General features: G+C 61.1%; 1 protein-coding gene across 16 annotated transcripts in view; it reads right to left on the bottom strand.

Moving 5' to 3' along the window:
- Window positions 1–24863, bottom strand: part of LOC135575375 (uncharacterized) — a 61873-nt gene that overhangs the window by 9269 nt on the left and 27741 nt on the right. For 10 of the 16 annotated variants that reach the window (XM_065029284.1, XM_065029292.1, XM_065029294.1 and 7 more), the window contains one exon: window positions 971–24863. This exon is cut by the window's right edge. The gene's annotated coding sequence lies outside the window, so the exon portion shown is untranslated. The remainder of the gene's footprint in view (window positions 1–970) is intronic. The other 6 variants (XM_065029286.1, XM_065029289.1, XM_065029285.1 and 3 more) reach the window with 6 other exon arrangements.

Genomic DNA, 24863 nt, shown 5'->3' with positions numbered 1-24863 from the left:
TTGGGGAGGGGGCTGTCCTGGTTTCATTAAAAAACAAGTTTCTCTTTCAGTGAATTTGCCTGTCAGCTAAAGCTTCATATTAGCTGCCTTTTCCTGGAGAACCAGACACATACATGTTTTGATAAACACTGCAATGGAATGCTTACTTGTTGATAAGGACAGATTCACATCTTGCAAGAGGAGCAACAAGAAACAGGTGACCAACAAACTGACCAACCGTGTATAACATCCCCTTCACATGAATACTTCATATAGAAGTGGCAGATCATGAGGATCTTGTCCTCTTTGCCCCTTTTCGTCCCTTCTGCTTATGGTGACATTAGGAGAGGACCTTGCTAGTCGTCCCTGCAAACTGAGGCCTGCTGAGAGACTGAATCCAGCTCCGGTTGGCTGCAGAGTCCAGTCCAGGACTTCAGGTGCCGGCTCTGCAGTTGCTGAGACTTTCAGGATTGGTTTTGTATTATTTTCTCTGCTCTTAATATAGCATTAGTAAAACATTGCCAGTTTTTCCAACTCTCTTCTCTCTGTCCTTCTTTCCCTCCGGATCGCCTGTCCTGAGTGGGAAGGGGGGAGAGGGAGGGGCAAAAGGGGGAAGTGGGGGGGAGACGGGGTTAACAATACATCTGCCAGGGTTTTACTGTCACCCCGCAATCTAAACCCTCGACAGGGGCCAACAGATGGGGGGTCCTGAGAGGAGACAAGAGGGGAAAATGAGGCCTCTGGGGTGTGTCAAGAGCAACTGGGGAAGTTTTGAGGGGAAGAGAGAAAAGAGGGGAATTTAATGGGGCAAAAGGTCAAACAGGCACCGTGATGCCACCAACGAGCCTGCAGGGACCCAAAGGCAGGCAGGGTAATCGCAGAGGAACTGGGAGGAAACGGGTTTCTGAGGGAACAAGGTGGCGAGTGAGCTTGTGAGGGGTCCAGAGGCAAAGGGATGTGTCCCGAGGAGAACAAATAGAGAGGTTCTTACTCTGAGAAGCTGTCCTTGACTTTGTTCCACCAGCAGCCGTCCTGCGGTCTCGGCACAGCCTGGGGATCCCTGACCCGCACCACCACAACCTTTAACAGCACATCGGGCTGCTCTAGAACCGCAATGACAAACAGCAAGTACTTCTCTAGGACAGCTTTGATGTGGGATTGTTCTGTTTTCTCTGCAACGGACAGGGAGAAATTTCTCCTCCCCACAGCACCACTAAACACCCCACCCATGACTGTTCAGGCGTTTTGGGGCTGAATGCCCCCATCTCTCACTGGCCTGCTCCTCCAGTAACGTCATCGTCACCCCCCGAGTCCCCCCATTTATTCACTCAAAAAAAAAAAGGTAGAAAAGGAAAACAGCCCCAGCGGGCAGCACGTTACTTTAAAACGCCATTTACCTATGTACATACCAGAGCGCCCAAACATGGGGGGGCAGCGCCCCGAACAGCCGCAGCCACGTCCCACAGGCCGGCAGCCGCCCCCCGGCACGCTGGGGACGGAGGACGGAGCCGCGTCTCCCGCTCCGGCGCTGCTCCCCCCACCCGGGCTGGGGGGTCTGCTGAGCACGGGGCGGTCACAGCTCCCCCTCTGAAACACAGGAATTCCACATTAGAGTTCCGCGTTGGGGCGGCCGGGTGCAGCACCGCGCTGTGCCCGCAGCCTTTCCTTCCTTGTCCAATTTATACAACGGCCTCGGCTCCTCAGATTCCGCCAGGGCTGCTCTCCTCGCATTCCCACCAGGTGGTTCCCCAATCCCTTTCCCGCGAGCTAAAATACCGCCCAACGGGCTCTTGTGCAGAGCACCGCTACCGCGCCGTCCTCCCGTTACGCGTCACGCAGGACGACACGGCTCATCTTGTAACAGAGACAAGCAAGAACTACGAACGCTTCTAGCGGCACTCCACAGGCAATACTAAAACCTGCCCACGACGTACCGCCCTCACAAGTTGTGCTCCAAGTTTATCCCGCCCTCTCCAAAACAAAACAATTCCGGCACGCGGCTCAAGTCCGTCTAACGCTCAGCGCCGCGATCGGGACGCTCGGCCACACGGGCGGCTTCACGGCGCTCGCGCCCCTTGCACGCTAAAGCCACCGCAGCTTCCGCTGTAGGTTTTGGCGTTCGAGTGCACAGTCAGAGCCGAGGCCTATCCGAGAATCAAACCGAACTGCGGTACGCCTCACCGCTACGTACGGGGCCGGCTCTACACCGCGACGGAGCGCCGGAACAACCGACACCAAAAGCTGGCCGCACGAGCAACCACCGCACGCCTGTAAGGCGCTCGCAAGCCCGTGCGCGCGATCCTGCCTAAATTCCGTACCGCGACTTACGGACGCCCCGCGAGCGCGTGCCCGGTCCCGGCTCCCAGCGCAGAAAGACCCCTCGCCAGAGGTCCTCGTCCGTCCCCGCCGCGACGCGACCGAGACGAGGAGTCTCTCCAGAGAAACCCCCGGGGCGCGCCGACAGAGCCCTCGACTCCGCGGGCCCCGCGGCCGCACAGAGCGGGTCCTCCGGCCGCCTCGCCGGCTGAAACGGGGAAGGGAACGGGACGGCAGAGTCAGCAGCGCTGCTAAGCCGCATTCTTCACAGTATCACAGTATGTTTGGGACGGGAAGGGACCTCAAAAGATCATCCAGTCCAATCCCCCCGTGGAGCAGGAACGCCCAGGTGAGGTCGCACAGGAGCACGTCCAGGCGGGTTTTGAATGTCTCCAGAGAAGGAGGCTCCGCAACCCCCCTGGGCAGCCTGGGCCAGGCTCTGCCACCCTCACTGAGAGGAAGTTTCTGCTCAAGTTTAAGTGGAACCTCTTGTGTTCCAGCTTGATCCCATTACCCCTTGTCCTATCGTTGTTTGCCACCGAGAAGAGCCTGGCTCCATCCTCATGGCACTCACCCTTTATGTATTTATAAACATTGATAAGGTCCCCCCTTAGTCTCCTCTTCTCCAAACTAAAGAGCCCCAGCTCCCTCAGCCTTTCCTCACACGGGAGATGCTCCACTCCCTTAATCATCTTGGTTGCCCTACGCTGGACCCTCTCCAGCAGTTCCCTGTCCTTCTGGAACTGAGGGGCCCACAACTGGACACAATATTCCAGATGCGGTCTCACCAGGGCGGAGCAGAGGGGAAGGAGGACCTCTCTCCACCTACTAACCACCCCCCTTCTAATACACCCCAGGATGCCATTGGCCTTCCTGGCCACAAGGGCACAGGGCTGGCTCATGGTCACCCTGCTGTCCACCAGGACCCCCAGGTCCCTTTCCCCTACACTGCTCTCTAACATGTAATTTCCCAACCTATACTGGAACCTGGGGTTGTTCCTGCCCAGGTGCAGGACTCTACACTTGCCCTTGTCAAATTTCATCAGGTTATTCCCCGCCCAACTCTCCAGCCTGTCCAGGTCTCTGATGGCAGCACAGCCTTCTGGCGTGTCAGCCACCCCTCCCAGCTTGGTGTCATCAGCAAACTTGCCGATAGTGCACTCTATTCCCTCGTCCAAATCGTTAATGAATATATTGAATAATATTGGCCCCAGCGCTGACCCCTGAGGCACTGCACTGGATACTGGCCTCCAGCTGGACTCCGCACCATTGACTACCGCTCTCTGGCTTCTCTCCTTAAGCCAGTTTGCAACCCACCTCACTGCTCTGTTGTCCAGACGAAGCTGTTCCATTACTTTCCCAGGGACAGAGGTGAGGCTGACCGGTCTGTAATTACCCGGGTCCTCCTTCTTGCCCTTTTTGAAGACTGCAGTGACATTTGCTTTCCTCCAATCCTCGGGCACCTCCCCCGTTTCCCAAGACTTGGCAAAGATGACGGAGAGCGGTCCAGCAGTGACTTCAGCCGGCTCCCTCAGCACCCGCGGGTGCATCCCATCCGGACCCGTGGATTTATGGATGTCCAGACTATTTAATTGCTCCCTAACCCAGTCCTCATCGACTAAAGCAAACTCCTCCACTGACCTGGCTTCATCCGGGGTCTCAGGGGTACAGGGCTCCCCAGGACGGCCTCCGGCAGAGTAGACAGAGACAAAGAAGGCATTCAGGAATTCTGCCTCCTCTGTATCTTCTGCCACCAGGGCACCCACCCCGTTCATCAGTGGGCCTACATTGCCTCTGGTGTTAGTTTTATCTGCTATGTATTTGAAAAAGCTCTTTTTGCTGTCCTTGACCCCTCTCGCCAGCTGTAATTCTAGGGGGCCTTGGCTATCCTAGCTGCCTTCCTGCATCCTCTAACAGCAGCCCTATATTCCTCCCAAGTGACCAGCCCCTGCCTCCATGACCTGCAAACTCTCCTCTTCTGCTTGAGCATACCCAACAGGTCCCTGTTCAACCACGCAGGCCTCCTGGCTCCCTTCCTCGACTCCCTTCGTGTGGGGATGCTCTGATCCTGAGCGTGGAAGAAGCAATCTCTGAATGCAACCCAGCTATCTCGGGCCCCTTTTCCTTCAAGCAGTCTTGCCCGTGGGATTTCCCCCAGCAATTGCTTGAAAAGGCCAAAGTTGGCCCTGCTAAAGTCCAGGGTTGCAATTCTACTTGCTGTTCTGTTCCTGCCACCCAAGATGCTGAACTCCACCTTCTCGTGGTCACTGCAGCCCAGGCAGCCCTCAACCTTTCCTGCTTCGACCAGACCCTCCTTGCTAGCGAGGATGAGATCCAGCAGTGCACCTCTCCCAGTCGGCTCCTCCACCACCTGCATGAGGCGGTTCTCACCGATGCACGGCAGGAACCTCCTGGACTGTGGCTGGCTGGCTGAACGGTCCTTCCAGCAAACACCAGGGAACTTAAAATCCCCCACAACAACAGGGCCTGTGACCGTGAGGCCGCTCTCAGCTGCCCATAGAAGGCCTCATCAGCTTCCTCAGCCTGATCTGGTGGCCTGCAACAGACGCCCACAGCAGTGTCACCCCTGACAGACTGCCCCTTGATCCTGACCCATACACTCTCAACTCGCTCCTCATCCGCTCCTGGGCAGAATTTAGTACACTGTAGCTGCTCTCTCACATAGAGAGCAACTCCACCACCACGCCTGGCTGGCCTGTCTTTACTTCATTTGATGAGGTTAGTTGTAATCGTTTAGTTTCTCGCTGACAACACGTCTCTTAATTATTAGTTAAATACAAACTAAGCTCTCAGCTCCTAAACAACGTGTTACTTAACCTTCCGTCTCCCTCTTGTCGTGCAGAAGGAGCTAAAAGGTGAAAAACGTCCCCTCACCGTGCAGGCGGTCAGAAAGCATTTCCCTCACGTCAACCGGTTCCTGAGGGCTGCATCTTGTAGAACTTCACCGCAGCGTACGCTGACTCGGCAGCTTCTCTTCAAAAGCGGGAAGAGAAAACAGGGACAGGCGTCTGGAAAAACAAGGCAGAGAACAGAGCAGCTGGGAACACCGTGTCATTCGCACGTGCACGTCCCACAAGCCCCCGAACGTGGGGGGGCTCCCCGAGGAAAACAAAGCGGGGGCAGCGCCCCAAACAGCCGCAGCCCCGGCCCGCAGGCCGGCAGCCGCCCCCCGGCACGGCAACGCTTCCGGCCGACCCGAGAAGGGAGCTGTTCGTGCCGGCCGGTATCGACACCCCCCTTTTCCAGGCAGCTCGGAGAACTCCCTTTGCCAGCGTCGTCCTGGTACGTTTCCCTCGTCCGGCTGCTCTTGTCTGTACCCCGCGTGCACCATCAAGATGGTTTTCTAGGCACGTTTCCCATTGCCTCGTTCGCACAGGGCTTCTAAATTCGCTCTTACCTGTTCGTCCGATCTCGACAGAGCGCGTCAGCTCCTTGCGCCGCGAGGCGCCGCTGCTCTCCCGTCGCCCGTGACGGCTCCTTTGGACCCTAATTCTGATCGGGCTATAAATCTCCTATTAATTGCTTATCCTCTTTGTTACAGTTCCCTGACGTTGGCTGGAGGACACGGCCACCTGGGCTCAGAGACGCGGCTTCCGTACCGGTCTCGGTCCTCTCGGTGGCTGGTTTTACAGCGGCGCCTGCCAATTTATGGCCAGTTTCCTGAGCAGCGTTTCCCTTCTGAGGCCCGTTGCAACGCGTGACGGCAACTCTCCTAGCAACAGCACAGCTTCCAGCAACCGGAGCATCACGTTTAATCTGCCTCCCTTGTGCCGTTAATACACTTTATTCTTTTCAAACGGCTTCAAGGGCCCGCACCCTTCAAGAAACCTGCTTAGAATCAGTGCAGCTACTAATCTTCTTCTCTTTGCGTAACTCTACAGCTCACGCGAGAGCAATTGCTTCAGCTTTCTGGGCAGAAGTCCCTGGAGGTAAAGCTTTAGCTTCCCTTACCTGCTGGGCGGTCGGCACCGCACGCCCGGCTTCACGTACCCCTCGCTTCACGCAAAGCTGCTCCCACCGCTGACCCGGGAGGCTTCGGCATCCTCCAGCGGCCGGTCCCTTCAATCCGCTTCTGCTGTTGCCGAGCAACCGTGGGCCACCGACTGCCGGACGGATCCCCTGAGGAAAGAAGCCGCGCCGACAACGTTAGCAGGAGCAATATTTACGTCATTAAACGTTTAAGGAGGCCCCGAGGGAGGGATGTCGTTTGCACACCAATGGGGACCTGACCCCCGTCGGGGGGGGACGGACACCGGCACGCACAGACCCGACCGCGAACCCCCGCGGCTCGATCGGCGTCTCTGCCCCCCCACCTTGCCGTGCGCTGCAGTACCCGAGTTTCGCCACAGGGCGGCAGCACCGAGGCGCGCCGCGGCACCGCGTTGGGGCGGCCGGGTGCAGTACCGCGCTTTGCCCACAGGACGGCGCCACTGAGACCTGCCGCGGCAGCCCCGGGCGAGCGCTCGTGCCGCGTTTCGCGGGAATCCCGCCAAAAAAAACCCAAAAAACAAACGCGACCAAACAAAAAAGCGCACAGAGAGAGCCGCGGCGCGAAAGCCGCGCCCGCAGGACACGGAACCCGCCGGGGCTCGCCCCGAGCTCCCGCCGGAGCGGCGCCCCGCTCGCCACGCCACCCAGCCCGCCCGCAACCGCGCCTTAGCTCTGCTTGTAACCGTCCCCGCGACCGACGGGGGCTGCGCCGCTCCCGGAGGGGCTGCCGCACCGGGCACGGGCGCTGCGCCGGAGGGAGACGCGGCTCCGGACCGCACGCCTCCCAGCAGCTTCGCCAGCGCGGCCGTAAGGGCGGGGGGGGGCGGGGGGGGCGGGGGGGGGGAACCGGAACCGAACGCCTCCGCGCCGCGCCGCGCCGCCCCCTCCCGCTCCCCCCGTTCCAACGGCACGGTCACCCTCGCCGCTGCCGCACTCACCTGCCGCCTCTTTCGCCGCTCCGTGCCCCTCGCGCTCCCCCGCCGTCCCGCCGGGCTCCGCGGGCACCGACAGCCGCCGCGCCCCGGACACGCGCGCGGCGGGAGGTCCCCGGCTGTCCCCTCCTTCCCCTCCGCCCTTCTGCCGCCTCCGGGAAACCTCACGAAGGGCGGCCCTGAGCCGCCCGCCTCCCGATGCCCGGGCGCCGGCCGCAGCGAGCGCTCCGCAGCCGCCCCGACCCCCGTTCCCGTTCGCTCCCGGTCTCCCCCCACGGCGCGGCACCGAGACACCGCGGACCTATCAGCGCTGGCGGTTTGGGCATGCGCAGTAGGGAGACCGCAGCACCCGCCCCTTGCCGCATCCCGGTTGGCTCCCCGGGACACGTCAATCAGCCCTCTTGCCGCCTATCAGCGATCGCGGCTGGGGCATGCGCAGTAGGGAGACCGCAGCTCCCGCCCCTTGCCGCATCCCGGTTGGCTCCCCGGGACACGTCAATCACTTCTCTCGCCGCCTATCAGCGATCGCGGCTGGGGCATGCGCACTAGGGACGCCGCAACGCCCGCCCCTTCGGCAACATCATTGGCTGCGGGCGGCACGCCAATCAGCATCTCTCCGCCTATCAGCGCTCGCTCTTTGGGGCATGCGCAGTACCCAGCCCTCGACGCCCGCCCCCCCGGCAATCTGATTGGCAGACAGAAAGGCAACTGACGTGCCTAGGCAGCCAACCAGCGCTCCGCTCCTCCAGCCCTCCAGCCCTCCCGCGCCATCTGATTGGCCCGCTCTGCATCCTCACCCGCCGGGTCGCCGCCCTGCCGGGACCCCCCCCCCCCCACCCCGCGCCCTCCGGCCGCGCGGCTTGCCGCCGCCGCCGCCGCGTTTAAAAGGCGACAACGAACCGCGCTCCTCTGCTTCACGCGGAAAAGGGGGGCGGCTGGTCACCCGCAGCAGGAAAAACCCTTCTGTCTTGCCTTGCCCTTCGCCCTTACCATTGCACGGCCGTGCGCTCCTCAACGTAAAGCAGCCGCCTGACAGACGCACGCTCAGAACTTGACTAGGCTGGCTGGGGTTTTTGTCTGTCTTACGCACGCGGACTTGCACTTCTCTGAGGAAACACGTTCTTTTTTAAGCACAGCCTCCCCTCGGGGAAAAAAACGTGCCCGCTCCGAGCTCCCCAACACCAGGGAGCCGCGGGGAAACCAGTGAAAGCCAAGACCCACAGCGGCAACGTCAAGTGCCATTTGGCTTCAGTTCCGATCACGCGCTTAAAAGCCTCTCTCGGTCCTACCGGTGACTGCTCCTTCTCTGGAAGGACAAACTGTCTTACCTGAACATCCTAAACTGAAGGCTCCACGGAACAGAACGGGGATTGAGCCACAGGACAACGTGCCGTCCACTTACGCTAATGGGGGAAAAAAAACCCTAGAGTTCAAACCCAAATTTAAAACTGCACGTGTCTTTTCCAAGCAGAAGGAGCCTGTGATTCCACAAAAAAAGAAGGGCAAAGAGCAGGTCAGCTTACCAGAGAAAGACAGGGACAGGGAGCAAGACAAGGAGACACAGAGAGAGGGAGAGAGAGGCAAAAGGGACGGAGAGGCCAAAATGAGCGCTCCACAGCCTCCCCTCCCTCGCCCCGACCCCCGTTTCCCCGTTAACTCCCGCTACCCGCCCCGGGACCCCACGGACGCGTTTGCCAGGGAGGCAGCTGTTCAAACGGGATTGAGACGGCGCGCTCTGATTGGCTGCTTTCCACCCCGCCGCGCCGTCCTCCTATTGGATGCTCCTTCCCGCGCTCCGCCCCCAGGTGCCCGCCTCAGCGTCAGACCTGACTGAGGACTGCGCAAGTTGGGCATGCGCAGTACGGACACCGCAACGCCCGCCCCCCCGGCAACCTCATTGGCTGCCTACGCACATCAATTGCCATGCTCCCCGCCTATCGGCGCTCCGCCCCTCCAGCCCTCCCGAGCGATCTGATTGGCCCGCTCTGCATCCTCACCCGCCTCGTCTGTCTTCTTCAAGCAAGTTCTGTTTCAAGCACAGCCTCTCCTTGGGGGAAAAAAAATGCCCGCTCCGAGCTCCCAAACACCAGGCAGCCGCGGGGAAACCACTGAAAGCCAAGACCCACGGCGGCAACGTCGAGTGCCATTTGGCTCCAATTCCGATCACGCGCCTAAAAGCCTCTCTCGGCCCTACCCACGACTGCTCCTTCTCTGGAAGGACAAGCTGAACGTCCTAAACCGAAGGAACGCAACTCCGCTGACAGCCAATTTGCCTCTTCTCCGGCTTCCCCGCGGAATATCTTGTAGCGCCCTCCAACTCGCAAACGTTCTTCCCCAGTCCACGGCCCCAGAGACGCGGCATCTCCCGAGCGGCGAGCGGAATCGACCGCGCGGGATTTTCTTCACGGCGCGGAGAAGGCCACGCTGGCTAAAAAGCACGCCAGAGCACCCGAACCCGTCTGCCGCCCCCGGCCTGCGGCCCAGAGACCGGGAGCGCCCTGCCCGAGGGGCCGCGCGCCCCGCGGCTCCGGCCGGCAGGTCTCTCTCCCCTCCGCCCCCCGGCACCGAGGAGGCGCTGCCGCCGCCTCGCCCGCGCCCCCCGGCAGCGGGGCCGCCCCGGGAGAGCCGGGGGAACCCGCCTCGCCGCCGCCCCCGGGAAGGGCGCGCGTTTAATCCCCGAGGGAGAGAGAGGCCGGGCTCCCCGCGCTCACCTCCCCAGGGAAGGCGCGGCCAACGGCCGCTCCAGCTCCGAGCGGCTCCCGCTCGTTGCCGCCGCAGGTCACTTCGGCTCCGCCGGACGCGGCCCCCGGGCAGCGCGCGCGCCCCCCTCCGTCTGACGCAGCTCTGGCTCGTCGAGGCCCCCCGCCTCCGCGGCTCCCGCTCCCGACGAGCTCTGTGCAGCAGCCTGGGCTTCCCGCGAGGTCACAGACCCGCCGCTGCCAAAAGAACGAGGACTGGGATTAACCCTCCTAAGGAGCCATCGAGGGAGGGGTGTCGTTTGCACACCAATGGGGACCTGACCCCCGTCGGGGGGGACGGACACCGGCCCGCACAGACCCGACCGCGAACCCCCGCGGCTCGATCGGCGTCTCTGCCTGTGGGTTATCTAGGCTTATAGGATATTAGCAAAAATATATATCTATAGTTAATATGCTAGTTCTAGCTACTCGACCTGTTGTGTTAGCATGGAAAATTACTAAGGGCCGTGAAAAGTTACAACATGCAGATGTAAGCACAAAGAGCAGAAACTTGTGATGATAGATGGGAATGTCCTGTTTAGCAACAGGACCTTGTGGCTGTGAGAAAGCAGCCTGTAAAGCTTGCCCAGCACACAGGACACGATAGTAACAAGGAGCTAGGACAGATTTGCATGCTCTTACTAACCTATCATGAGCTCAGCCTTTGTAATATGTATGAGATAATTAATTGTTGTGCCAATCAGCATAATCCACGATAGTAGTTGTTATGCATGTAACAGTATAAAAGAATTGTGTGAAGAGCAATAAAGTGGACACTTTGCTTGCATCAAGTTGCGTCCCCGTCTCTCAATCGCGGCATCTGCCCCCCCCCCTTGCCGTGCGCTGCAGTACCGGGGTTTCGCCACAGGGCGGCAGCACCGAGGCGCGCCGCGGCACCGCACTGGGGCGGCCGGGTGCAGCACCGCGCTTTGCCCGCAGCCTTTCCTTCCTTGTCCAATTTATACAACGGCCTCGGCTCCTCAGATTCCGCCAGGGCTGCTCTCCTCGCATTCCCACCAGGTGGTTCCCCAATCCCTTTCCCGCGAGCTAAAATACCCCCCAACGGGCTCTTTTGCAGAGCACCGCTACCGCGCCGTCCTCCCGTTACGCGTCACGCAGGACGACACGGCTCATCTTGTAACAGAGACAAGCAAGAACTACGAACGCTTCTAGCGGCACTCCACAGGCAATACTAAAACCTGCCCACGACGTACCGCCCTCACAAGTTGTGCTCCAGGTTTATCCCGCCCTCTCCAAAACAAAACAATTCCGGCACGCGGCTCAAGTCCGCCTAACGCTCAGCGCCGCGATCGGGACGCTCGGCCACACGGGCGGCTTCACGGCGCTCGCGCCCCTTGCACGCTAAAGCCACCGCAGCTTCCGCTGTAGGTTTTGGCGTTCGAGTGCACAGTCAGAGCCGAGGCCTATCCGAGAATCAAACCGAACTGCGGTACGCCTCACCGCTACGTACGGGGCCGGCTCTACACCGCGACGGAGCGCCGGAACAACCGACACCAAAAGCTGGCCGCACGAGCAACCCCACAGCAACCGGTTCCTGAGGGCTGCATCTTGTAGAACTTCACCGCAGCGTACGCTGACTCGGCAGCTTCTCTTCAAAAGCGGGAAGAGAAAACAGGGACAGGCGTCTGAAAAAACAAGGCAGAGAACAGAGCAGCTGGGAACACCGTGTCATTCGCACGTGCACGTCCCACAAGCCCCCGAGCGTGGGGGGGCTCCCCGAGGAAAACAAAGCGGGGGCGGCGCCCCAAACAGCCGCAGCCCCGGCCCGCAGGCCGGCAGCCGCCCCCCGGCCCGGCAACGCTTCCGGCCGACCCGAGAAGGGAGCCGTTCGTGCCGGCCGGTATCGACACCCCCCTTTTCCAGGCAGCTCGGAGAACTCCCTTTGCCAGTGTCGTCCTGGTACGTTTCCCTCGTCCGGCTGCTCTTGTCTGTACCCCGTGTGCACTATCAAGACGGTTTTCTAGGCACGTTTCCCATTGCCTCGTTCGCACAGAGCTTCTAAATTCGCTCTTACCTGTTCGTCCGATCTCGACAGAGCGCTTCAGCTCCTCGCGCCGCGAGGCGCCGCTGCTCTCCCGTCGCCGGTGACGGCTCCTTTGGACCCTAATTCTGATCGGGCTATTAATCTCCTATTAATTGCTTATCCTCTTTGTTACAGTTCCCTGACGTTGGCTGGAGGACACGGCCACCTGGGCTCAGAGACGCAGCTTCCGTACCGGTCTCTGTCCTCTCGGTGGCTGGTTTGACAGCGGCGCCTGCCAATTTATGGCCAGTTTCCTGAGCAGCGTTTCCCTTCTGAGGCCCGTTGCAACGCGTGACGGCAACTCTCCTAGCAACAGCACAGCTTCCAGCAACCGGAGCATCACGTTTAATCTGCCTCCCTTGTGCCGTTAATACACTTTATTCTTTTCAAACGGCTTCAAGGGCCCGCACCCTTCAAGAAACCTGCTTAGAATCAGTGCAGCTACTAATCTTCTTCTCTTTGCGTAACTCTACAGCTCACGCGAGAGCAATTGCTTCAGCTTTCTGGGCAGAAGTCCCTGGAGGTAAAGCTTTAGCTTCCCTTACCTGCTGGGCGGTCGGCACCGCACGCCCGGCTTCACGTACCCCTCGCTTCACGCAAAGCTGCTCCCACCGCTGACCCGGGAGGCTTCGGCATCCTCCAGCGGCCGGTCCCTTCAATCCGCTTCTGCTGTTGCCGAGCAACCGCGGGCCACCGACTGCCGGACGGATCCCCTGAGGAAAGAAGCCGCGCCGACAACGTTAGCAGGAGCAATATTTACGTCATTAAACGTTTAAGGAGGCCCCGAGGGAGGGATGTCGTTTGCACACCAATGGGGACCTGACCCCCGTCGGGGGGGGACGGACACCGGCACGCACAGACCCGACCGCGAACCCCCGCGGCTCGATCGGCGTCTCTGCCCCCCCCCCTTGCCGTGCGCTGCAGTACCCGAGTTTCGCCACAGGGCGGCAGCACCGAGGCGCGCCGCGGCACCGCGTTGGGGCGGCCGGGTGCAGTACCGCGCTTTGCCCACAGGACGGCGCCACTGAGACCTGCCGCGGCAGCCCCGGGCGAGCGCTCGTGCCGCGTTTCGCGGGAATCCCGCCAAAAAAACCCCAAAAAACAAACGCGACCAAACAAAAAAGCGCACAGAGAGAGCCGCGGCGCGAAAGCCGCGCCCGCAGGACACGGAACCCGCCGGGGCTCGCCCCGAGCTCCCGCCGGAGCGGCGCCCCGCTCGCCACGCCACCCAGCCCGCCCGCAACCGCGCCTTAGCTCTGCTTGTAACCGTCCCCGCGACCGACGGGGGCTGCGCCGCTCCCGGAGGGGCTGCCGCACCGGGCACGGGCGCTGCGCCGGAGGGAGACGCGGCTCCGGACCGCACGCCTCCCAGCAGCTTCGCCAGAGCGGCCGTAAGGACGGGGGGGGCGGGGGGGGGAACCGGAACCGAACGCCTCCGCGCCGCGCCGCGCCGCCCCCTCCCGCTCCCCCCGTTCCAACGGCACGGTCACCCTCGCCGCTGCCGCACTCACCTGCCGCCTCTTTCGCCGCTCCGTGCCCCTCGCGCTCCCCCGCCGTCCCGCCGGGCTCCGCGGGCACCGACAGCCGCCGCGCCCCGGACACGCGCGCGGCGGGAGGTCCCCGGCTGTCCCCTCCTTCCCCTCCGCCCTTCTGCCGCCTCCGGGAAACCTCACGAAGGGCGGCCCTGAGCCGCCCGCCTCCCGATGCCCGGGCGCCGGCCGCAGCGAGCGCTCCGCAGCCGCCCCGACCCCCGTTCCCGTTCGCTCCCGGTCTCCCCCCCCGGCCCCGGCCCCGAGACACCGCGGACCTATCAGCGCTCGCGGTTTGGGCATGCGCACTAGGGAGACTGCAGCACCCGCCCCTTGCCGCATCCCGGTTCGCTCCCCGGGACACGTCAATCATCTCCCTCTCCGCCTATCAGCGCTCGCGACTGGGGCATGCGCAGTAGGGACACCGCAACGCCCGCCTCTTCCGCACCATCATTGGCTGCGGGCGGCACGCAGTACCCAGCCCTCGACGCCCGCCCCTCCGGCAATCTGATAGGCAGACAGCATGAATTTGCCTGTCAGCTAAAGCTTCATATTAGCTGCCTTTTCCTGGAGAACCAGACACATACATGTTTTGATAAACATTGCAATGGAATGCTTACTTGTTGATAAGGACAGATTCACATCTTGCAAGAGGAGCAACAAGAAACAGGTGACCAACAAACTGACCAACCGTGTATAACATCCCCTTCACATGAATACTTCATATAGAAGTGGCAGATCATGAGGATCTTGTCCTCTTTGCCCCTTTTCGTCCCTTCTGCTTATGGTGACATTAGGAGAGGACCTTGCTAGTCGTCCCTGCAAACTGAGGCCTGCTGAGAGACTGAATCCAGCTCCGGTTGGCTGCAGAGTCCAGTCCAGGACTTCAGGTGCCGGCTCTGCAGTTGCTGAGACTTTCAGGATTGGTTTTGTATTATTTTCTCTACTCTTAATATAGCATTAGTAAAACATTGCCAGTTTTTCCAACTCTCTTCTCTCTGTCCTTCTTTCCCTCCGGATCGCCTGTCCTGAGTGGGAAGGGGGGAGAGGGAGGGGCAAAAGGGGGAAGTGGGGGGGAGACGGGGTTAACAATACATCTGCCAGGGTTTTACTGTCACCCCGCAATCTAAACCCTCGACAGGGGCCAACAGATGGGGGGTCCTGAGAGGAGACAAGAGGGGAAAATGAGGCCTCTGGGATGTGACAAGAGCAACCGGGGAAGTTTTGAGGGGAAGAGAGAAAAGAGTGGAATTTAACGGGGCAAAAGGTCAAACAGGCACCGTGATGCCACCAACGAGCCTGCAGGGACCCAAAGGCAGGCAGGGTAATCGCAGAGGAACTGGGAGGAAACGGGTTTCTGAGGGAACAAGGTGGCGAGTGAGCTTGTGAGGGGTCCAGAGGCAAAGGGATGTGTCCCGAGGAGAACAAATAGAGAGGTTCTTACTCTGAGAAGCTGTCCTTGACTTTGTTCCACCAGCAGCCGTCCTGCGGTCTCGGCACAGCCTGGGGATCCCTGACCCGCACCACCACAACCTTTAACAGCACATCGGGCTGCTCTAGAACCGCAATGACAAACAGCAAGTACTTCTCTAGGACAGCTTTGATGTGGGATTGTTCTGTTTTCTCTGCAACGGACAGGGAGAAATTTCTCCTCCCCACAGCACCACTAAACACCCCACCCATGACTGTTCAGGCGTTTTGGGGCTGAATGCCCCCATCTCTCACTGGCCTGCTCCTCCAGTAACGTCATCGTCACCCCCCGAGTCCCCCCATTTATTCACTCAAAAAAAAAAAAGGTAGAAAAGGAAAACAGCCCCAGCGGGCAGCACGTTACTTTAAAACGCCATTTACCTATGTACATACCAGAGCGCCCAAACATGGGGGGGCAGCGCCCCGAACAGCCGCAGCCACGTCCCACAGGCCGGCAGCCGCCCCCCGGCACGCTGGGGACGGAGGACGGAGCCGCGTCTCCCGCTCCGGCGCTGCTCCCCCCACCCGGGCTGGGGGGTCTGCTGAGCACGGGGCGGTCACAGCTCCCCCTCTGAAACACAGGAATTCCACATTAGAGTTCCGCGTTGGGGCGGCCGGGTGCAGCACCGCGCTGTGCCCGCAGCCTTTCCTTCCTTGTCCAATTTATACAACGGCCTCGGCTCCTCAGATTCCGCCAGGGCTGCTCTCCTCGCATTCCCACCAGGTGGTTCCCCAATCCCTTTCCCACGAGCTAAAATACCGCCCAACGGGCTCTTGTGCAGAGCACCGCTACCGCGCCGTCCTCCCGTTACGCGTCACGCAGGACGACACGGCTCATCTTGTAACAGAGACAAGCAAGAACTACGAACGCTTCTAGCGGCACTCCACAGGCAATACTAAAACCTGCCCACGACGTACCGCCCTCACAAGTTGTGCTCCAGGTTTATCCCGCCCTCTCCAAAACAAAACAATTCCGGCACGCGGCTCAAGTCCGTCTAACGCTCAGCGCCGCGATCGGGACGCTCGGCCACACGGGCGGCTTCACGGCGCTCGCGCCCCTTGCACGCTAAAGCCACCGCAGCTTCCGCTGTAGGTTTTGGCGTTCGAGTGCACAGTCAGAGCCGAGGCCTATCCGAGAATCAAACCGAACTGCGGTACGCCTCACCGCTACGTACGGGGCCGGCTCTACACCGCGACGGAGCGCCGGAACAACCGACACCAAAAGCTGGCCGCACGAGCAACCACCGCACGCCTGTAAGGCGCTCGCAAGCCCGTGCGCGCTATCCTGCCTAAATTCCGTACCGCGACTTACGGACGCCCCGCGAGCGCGTGCCCGGTCCCGGCTCCCAGCGCAGAAAGACCCCTCGCCAGAGGTCCTCGTCCGTCCCCGCCGCGACGCGACCGAGACGAGGAGTCTCTCCAGAGAAACCCCCGGGGCGCGCCGACAGAGCCCTCGACTCCGCGGGCCCCGCGGCCGCACAGAGCGGGTCCTCCGGCCGCCTCGCCGGCTGAAACGGGGAAGGGAACGGGACGGCAGAGTCAGCAGCGCTGCTAAGCCGCATTCTTCACAGTATCACAGTATGTTTGGGACGGGAAGGGACCTCAAAAGATCATCCAGTCCAATCCCCCCGTGGAGCAGGAACGCCCAGGTGAGGTCGCACAGGAGCACGTCCAGGCGGGTTTTGAATGTCTCCAGAGAAGGAGGCTCCGCAACCCCCCTGGGCAGCCTGGGCCAGGCTCTGCCACCCTCACTGAGAAGAAGTTTCTTCTCAAATTTAAGCGGAACCTCTTGTGTTCCAGCTTGATCCCATTACCCCTTGTCCTATCGTTGTTTGCCACCGAGAAGAGCCTGGCTCCATCCTCATGGCACTCACCCTTTATGTATTTATAAACATTGATAAGGTCCCCCCTTAGTCTCCTCTTCTCCAAACTAAAGAGCCCCAGCTCCCTCAGCCTTTCCTCACACGGGAGATGCTCCACTCCCTTAATCATCTTGGTTGCCCTACGCTGGACCCTCTCCAGCAGTTCCCTGTCCTTCTGGAACTGAGGGGCCCACAACTGGACACAATATTCCAGATGCGGTCTCACCAGGGCGGAGCAGAGGGGAAGGAGGACCTCTCTCCACCTACTAACCACCCCCCTTCTAATACACCCCAGGATGCCATTGGCCTTCCTGGCCACAAGGGCACAGGGCTGGCTCATGGTCATCCTGCTGTCCACCAGGACCCCCAGGTCCCTTTCCCCTACACTGCTCTCTAACATGTAATTTCCCAACCTATACTGGAACCTGGGGTTGTTCCTGCCCAGGTGCAGGACTCTACACTTGCCCTTGTCAAATTTCATCAGGTTATTCCCCGCCCAACTCTCCAGCCTGTCCAGGTCTCTGATGGCAGCACAGCCTTCTGGCGTGTCAGCCACCCCTCCCAGCTTGGTGTCATCAGCAAACTTGCCGATAGTGCACTCTATTCCCTCGTCCAAATCGTTAATGAATATATTGAATAATATTGGCCCCAGCGCTGCCCCCTGAGGCACTGCACTGGATACTGGCCTCCAGCTGGACTCCGCACCATTGACTACCGCTCTCTGGCTTCTCTCCTTAAGCCAGTTTGCAACCCACCTCACTGCTCTGTTGTCCAGACGAAGCTGTTCCATTACTTTCCCAGGGACAGAGGAGAGGCTGACCGGTCTGTAATTACCCGGGTCCTCCTTCTTGCCCTTTTTGAAGACTGCAGTGACATTTGCTTTCCTCCAATCCTCGGGCACCTCCCCCGTTTCCCAAGACTTGGCAAAGATGACGGAGAGCGGTCCAGCAGTGACTTCAGCCGGCTCCCTCAGCACCCGCGGGTGCATCCCATCCGGACCCGTGGATTTATGGATGTCCAGACTATTTAATTGCTCCCTAACCCAGTCCTCATCGACTAAAGCAAACTCCTCCACTGACCTGGCTTCATCCGGGGTCTCAGGGGTACAGGGCTCCCCAGGACGGCCTCCGGCAGAGTAGACAGAGACAAAGAAGGCATTCAGGAATTCTGCCTCCTCTGTATCTTCTGCCACCAGGGCACCCACCCCGTTCATCAGTGGGCCTACATTGCCTCTGGTGTTAGTTTTATCTGCTATGTATTTGAAAAAGCTCTTTTTGCTGTCCTTGACCCCTCTCGCCAGCTGTAATTCTAGGGGGCCTTGGCTATCCTAGCTGCCTTCCTGCATCCTCTAACAGCAGCCCTATATTCCTCCCAAGTGGCCAGCCCCTGCCTCCATGACCTGCAAACTCTCCTCTTCTGCTTGAGCATACCCAACAGGTCCCTGTTCAACCACGCAGGCCTCCTGGCTCCCTTCCTCGACTCCCTTCGTGTGGGGATGCTCTGATCCTGAGGTGGAAGAAGCAATCTCTGAATGCAACCCAGCTATCTCGGGCCCCTTTTCCTTCAAGCAGTCTTGCCCGTGGGATTTCCCCCAGCAATTGCTTGAAAAGGCCAAAGTTAGCCCTGCTAAAGTCCAGGGTTGCAATTCTACTTGCTGTTCTGTTCCTGCCACCCAAGATGCTGAACTCCACCTTCTCGTGGTCACTGCAGCCCAGGCAGCCCTCAACCTTTCCTGCTTCGACCAGACCCTCCTTGCTAGCGAGGATGAGATCCAGCAGTGCACCTCTCCCAGTCGGCTCCTCCACCACCTGCATGAGGCGGTTCTCACCGATGCACGGCAGGAACCTCCTGGACTGTGGCTGGCTGGCTGAACGGTCCTTCCAGCAAACACCAGGGAACTTAAAATCCCCCACAACAACAGGGCCTGTGACCGTGAGGCCGCTCTCAGCTGCCCATAGAAGGCCTCATCAGCTTCCTCAGCCTGATCTGGTGGCCTGCAACAGACGCCCACAGCAGTGTCACCCCTGCCAGCCTGCCCCTTGATCCTGACCCATACACTCTCAACTCGCTCCTCATCCGCTCCTGGGCAGAATTTAGTACACTGTAGCTGCTCTCTCACATAGAGAGCAACTCCACCACCACGCCTGGCTGGCCTGTCTTTACTTCATTTGATGAGGTTAGTTGTAATCGTTTAGTTTCTCGCTGACAACACGTCTCTTAATTATTAGTTAAATGCAAACCAAGCTCTCAGCTCCTAAACAACGTGTTACTTAACCTTCCGTCTCCCTCTTGTCGTGCAGAAGGAGCTAAAAGGTGAAAAACGTCCCCTCACCGCGCAGGCGGTCAGAAAGCATTTCCCTCACGTCAACCGGTTCCTGAGGGCTGCATCTTGTAGAACTTCACCGCAGCGTACGCTGACTCGGCAGCTTCTCTTCAAAAGCGGGAAGAGAAAACAGGGACAGGCGTCTGAAAAAACAAGGCAGAGAACAGAGCAGCTGGGAACACCGTGTCATTCGCACGTGCACGTCCCACAAGCCCCCGAACGTGGGGGGGCTCCCCGAGGAAAACAAAGCGGGGGCAGCGCCCCAAACAGCCGCAGCCCCGGCCCGCAGGCCGGCAGCCGCCCCCCGGCACGGCAACGCTTCCGGCCGACCCGAGAAGGGAGCCGTTCGTGCCGGCCGGTATCGACACCCCCCTTTTCCAGGCAGCTCGGAGAACTCCCTTTGCCAGCGTCGTCCTGGTACGTTTCCCTCGTCCGGCTGCTCTTGTCTGTGCCCCGTGTGCACTATCAAGACGGTTTTCTAGGCACGTTTCCCATTGCCTCGCTCGCACAGGGCTTCTAAATTCGCTCTTACCTGTTCGTCCGATCTCGACAGAGCGCGTCAGCTCCTCGCGCCGCGAGGCGCCGCTGCTCTCCCGTCGCCGGTGACGGCTCCTTTGGACCCTAATTCTGATCGGGCTATTAATCTCCTATTAATTGCTTATCCTCTTTGTTACAGTTCCCTGACGTTGGCTGGAGGACACGGCCACCTGGGCTCAGAGACGCGGCTTCCGTACCGGTCTCGGTCCTCTCGGTGGCTGGTTTTACAGCGGAGCCTGCCAATTTATGGCCAGTTTCCTGAGCAGCGTTTCCCTTCTGAGGCCCGTTGCAACGCGTGACGGCAACTCTCCTAGCAACAGCACAGCTTCCAGCAACCGGAGCATCACGTTTAATCTGCCTCCCTTGTGCCGTTAATACACTTTATTCTTTTCAAACGGCTTCAAGGGCCCGCACCCTTCAAGAAACCTGCAGTGCAGCTACTAATCTTCTTCTCTTTGCGTAACTCTACAGCTCACGCGAGAGCAATTGCTTCAGCTTTCTGGGCAGAAGTCCCTGGAGGTAAAGCTTTAGCTTCCCTTACCTGCTGGGCGGTCGGCACCGCACGCCCGGCTTCACGTACCCCTCGCTTCACGCAAAGCTGCTCCCACCGCTGACCCGGGAGGCTTCGGCATCCTCCAGCGGCCGGTCCCTTCAATCCGCTTCTGCTGTTGCCGAGCGACCGTGGGCCACCGACTGCCGGACGGATCCCCTGAGGAAAGAAGCCGCGCCGACAACGTTAGCAGGAGCAATATTTACGTCATTAAACGTTTAAGGAGGCCCCGAGGGAGGGATGTCGTTTGCACACCAATGGGGACCTGATCCCCGTCGGGGGGGGACGGACACCGGCACGCACAGACCCGACCGCGAACCCCCGCGGCTCGATCGGCGTCTCTGCCCCCCCACCTTGCCGTGCGCTGCAGTACCCGGGTTTCGCCACAGGGCGGCAGCACCGAGGCGCGCCGCGGCACCGCGTTGGGGCGGCCGGGTGCAGTACCGCGCTTTGCCCACAGGACGGCGCCACTGAGACCTGCCGCGGCAGCCCCGGGCGAGCGCTCGTGCCGCGTTTCGCGGGAATCCCGCCAAAAAAAACCCAAAAAACAAACGCGACCAAACAAAAAAGCGCACAGAGAGAGCCGCGGCGCGAAAGCCGCGCCCGCAGGACACGGAACCCGCCGGGGCTCGCCCCGAGCTCCCGCCGGAGCGGCGCCCCGCTCGCCACGCCACCCAGCCCGCCCGCAACCGCGCCTTAGCTCTGCTTGTAACCGTCCCCGCGACCGACGGGGGCTGCGCCGCTCCCGGAGGGGCTGCCGCACCGGGCACGGGCGCTGCGCCGGAGGGAGACGCGGCTCCGGACCGCACGCCTCCCAGCAGCTTCGCCAGCGCGGCCGTAAGGGCGGGGGGGGGGCGGGGGGGGCGGGGGGGGGAACCGGAACCGAACGCCTCCGCGCCGCGCCGCGCCGGCCCCTCCCGCTCCCCCCGTTCCAACGGCACGGTCACCCTCGCCGCTGCCGCACTCACCTGCCGCCTCTTTCGCCGCTCCGTGCCCCTCGCGCTCCCCCGCCGTCCCGCCGGGCTCCGCGGGCACCGACAGCCGCCGCGCCCCGGACACGCGCGCGGCGGGAGGTCCCCGGCTGTCCCCTCCTTCCCCTCCGCCCTTCTGCCGCCTCCGGGAAACCTCACGAAGGGCGGCCCTGAGCCGCCCGCCTCCCGATGCCCGGGCGCCGGCCGCAGCGAGCGCTCCGCAGCCGCCCCGACCCCCGTTCCCGTTCGCTCCCGGTCTCCCCCCACGGCGCGGCACCGAGACACCGCGGACCTATCAGCGCTGGCGGTTTGGGCATGCGCAGTAGGGAGACCGCAGCACCCGCCCCTTGCCGCATCCCGGTTGGCTCCCCGGGACACGTCAATCAGCCCTCTTGCCGCCTATCAGCGATCGCGGCTGGGGCATGCGCAGTAGGGAGACCGCAGCTCCCGCCCCTTGCCGCATCCCGGTTGGCTCCCCGGGACACGTCAATCACCTCTCTCGCCGCCTATCAGCGATCGCGGCTGGGGCATGCGCACTAGGGACGCCGCAACGCCCGCCCCTTCGGCAACATCATTGGCTGCGGGCGGCACGCCAATCAGCATCTCTCCGCCTATCAGCGCTCGCTCTTTGGGGCATGCGCAGTACCCAGCCCTCGACGCCCGCCCCCCCGGCAATCTGATTGGCAGACAGAAAGGCAACTGACGTGCCTAGGCAGCCAACCAGCGCTCCGCTCCTCCAGCCCTCCAGCCCTCCCGCGCCATCTGATTGGCCCGCTCTGCATCCTCACCCGCCGGGTCGCCGCCCTGCCGGGACCCCCCCCCCCCACCCCGCGCCCTCCGGCCGCTCGGCTTGCCGCCGCCGCCGCCGCGTTTAAAAGGCGACAACGAACCGCGCTCCTCTGCTTCACGCGGAAAAGGGGGGCGGCTGGTCACCCGCAGCAGGAAAAACCCTTCTGTCTTGCCTTGCCCTTCGCCCTTACCATTGCACGGCCGTGCGCTCCTCAACGTAAAGCAGCCGCCTGACAGACGCACGCTCAGAACTTGACTAGGCTGGCTGGGGTTTTTGTCTGTCTTACGCACGCGGACTTGCACTTCTCTGAGGAAACACGTTCTTTTTTAAGCACAGCCTCCCCTCGGGGAAAAAAACGTGCCCGCTCCGAGCTCCCCAACACCAGGGAGCCGCGGGGAAACCAGTGAAAGCCAAGACCCACAGCGGCAACGTCAAGTGCCATTTGGCTTCAGTTCCGATCACGCGCTTAAAAGCCTCTCTCGGTCCTACCGGTGACTGCTCCTTCTCTGGAAGGACAAACTGTCTTACCTGAACATCCTAAACTGAAGGCTCCACGGAACAGAACGGGGATTGAGCCACAGGACAACGTGCCGTCCACTTACGCTAATGGGGGAAAAAAAACCCTAGAGTTCAAACCCAAATTTAAAACTGCACGTGTCTTTTCCAAGCAGAAGGAGCCTGTGATTCCACAAAAAAAGAAGGGCAAAGAGCAGGTCAGCTTACCAGAGAAAGACAGGGACAGGGAGCAAGACAAGGAGACACAGAGAGAGGGAGAGAGAGGCAAAAGGGACGGAGAGGCCAAAATGAGCGCTCCACAGCCTCCCCTCCCTCGCCCCGACCCCCGTTTCCCCGTTAACTCCCGCTACCCGCCCCGGGACCCCACGGACGCGTTTGCCAGGGAGGCAGCTGTTCAAACGGGATTGAGACGGCGCGCTCTGATTGGCTGCTTTCCACCCCGCCGCGCCGTCCTCCTATTGGATGCTCCTTCCCGCGCTCCGCCCCCAGGTGCCCGCCTCAGCGTCGGACCTGACTGAGGACTGCGCAAGTTGGGCATGCGCAGTACGGACACCGCAACGCCCGCCCCCCCGGCAACCTCATTGGCTGCCTACGCACATCAATTGCCATGCTCCCCGCCTATCGGCGCTCCGCCCCTCCAGCCCTCCCGAGCGATCTGATTGGCCCGCTCTGCATCCTCACCCGCCTCGTCTGTCTTCTTCAAGCAAGTTCTGTTTCAAGCACAGCCTCTCCTTGGGGGAAAAAAAATGCCCGCTCCGAGCTCCCAAACACCAGGCAGCCGCGGGGAAACCACTGAAAGCCAAGACCCACGGCGGCAACGTCGAGTGCCATTTGGCTCCAATTCCGATCACGCGCCTAAAAGCCTCTCTCGGCCCTACCCACGACTGCTCCTTCTCTGGAAGGACAAGCTGAACGTCCTAAACCGAAGGAACGCAACTCCGCTGACAGCCAATTTGCCTCTTCTCCGGCTTCCCCGCGGAATATCTTGTAGCGCCCTCCAACTCGCAAACGTTCTTCCCCAGTCCACGGCCCCAGAGACGCGGCATCTCCCGAGCGGCGAGCGGAATCGACCGCGCGGGATTTTCTTCACGGCGCGGAGAAGGCCACGCTGGCTAAAAAGCACGCCAGAGCACCCGAACCCGTCTGCCGCCCCCGGCCTGCGGCCCAGAGACCGGGAGCGCCCTGCCCGAGGGGCCGCGCGCCCCGCGGCTCCGGCCGGCAGGTCTCTCTCCCCTCCGCCCCCCGGCACCGAGGAGGCGCTGCCGCCGCCTCGCCCGCGCCCCCCGGCAGCGGGGCCGCCCCGGGAGAGCCGGGGGAACCCGCCTCGCCGCCGCCCCCGGGAAGGGCGCGGACGGGCGCGGGTTTAATCCCCGAGGGAGAGAGAGGCCGGGCTCCCCGCGCTCACCTCCCCAGGGAAGGCGCGGCCAACGGCCGCTCCAGCTCCGAGCGGCTCCCGCTCGTTGCCGCCGCAGGTCACTTCGGCTCCGCCGGACGCGGCCCCCGGGCAGCGCGCGCGCCCCCCTCCGTCTGACGCAGCTCTGGCTCGTCGAGGCCCCCCGCCTCCGCGGCTCCCGCTCCCGACGAGCTCTGTGCAGCAGCCTGGGCTTCCCGCGAGGTCACAGACCCGCCGCTGCCAAAAGAACGAGGACTGGGATTAACCCTCCTAAGGAGCCATCGAGGGAGGGGTGTCGTTTGCACACCAATGGGGACCTGACCCCCGTCGGGGGGGACGGACACCGGCACGCACAGACCCGACCGCGAACCCCCGCGGCTCGATCGGCGTCTCTGCCTGTGGGTTATCTAGGCTTATAGGATATTAGCAAAAATATATATCTATAGTTAATATGCTAGTTCTAGCTACTCGACCTGTTGTGTTAGCATGGAAAATTACTAAGGGCCGTGAAAAGTTACAACATGCAGATGTAAGCACAAAGAGCAGAAACTTGTGATGATAGATGGGAATGTCCTGTTTAGCAACAGGACCTTGTGGCTGTGAGAAAGCAGCCTGTAAAGCTTGCCCAGCACACAGGACACGATAGTAACAAGGAGCTAGGACAGATTTGCATGCTCTTACTAACCTATCATGAGCTCAGCCTTTGTAATATGTATGAGATAATTAATTGTTGTGCCAATCAGCATAATCCACGATAGTAGTTGTTATGCATGTAACAGTATAAAAGAATTGTGTGAAGAGCAATAAAGTGGACACTTTGCTTGCATCAAGTTGCGTCCCCGTCTCTCAATCGCGGCATCTGCCCCCCCCCCTTGCCGTGCGCTGCAGTACCGGGGTTTCGC

Source organism: Columba livia, chromosome 13 (assembly GCF_036013475.1).
Source record: "Columba livia isolate bColLiv1 breed racing homer chromosome 13, bColLiv1.pat.W.v2, whole genome shotgun sequence".
NCBI classification, from domain to species: domain Eukaryota; kingdom Metazoa; phylum Chordata; class Aves; order Columbiformes; family Columbidae; genus Columba; species Columba livia.
The sequence above is the reverse complement of the archived record's forward strand: the minus strand, read 5'-3'. Positions and strand labels throughout refer to the sequence as shown.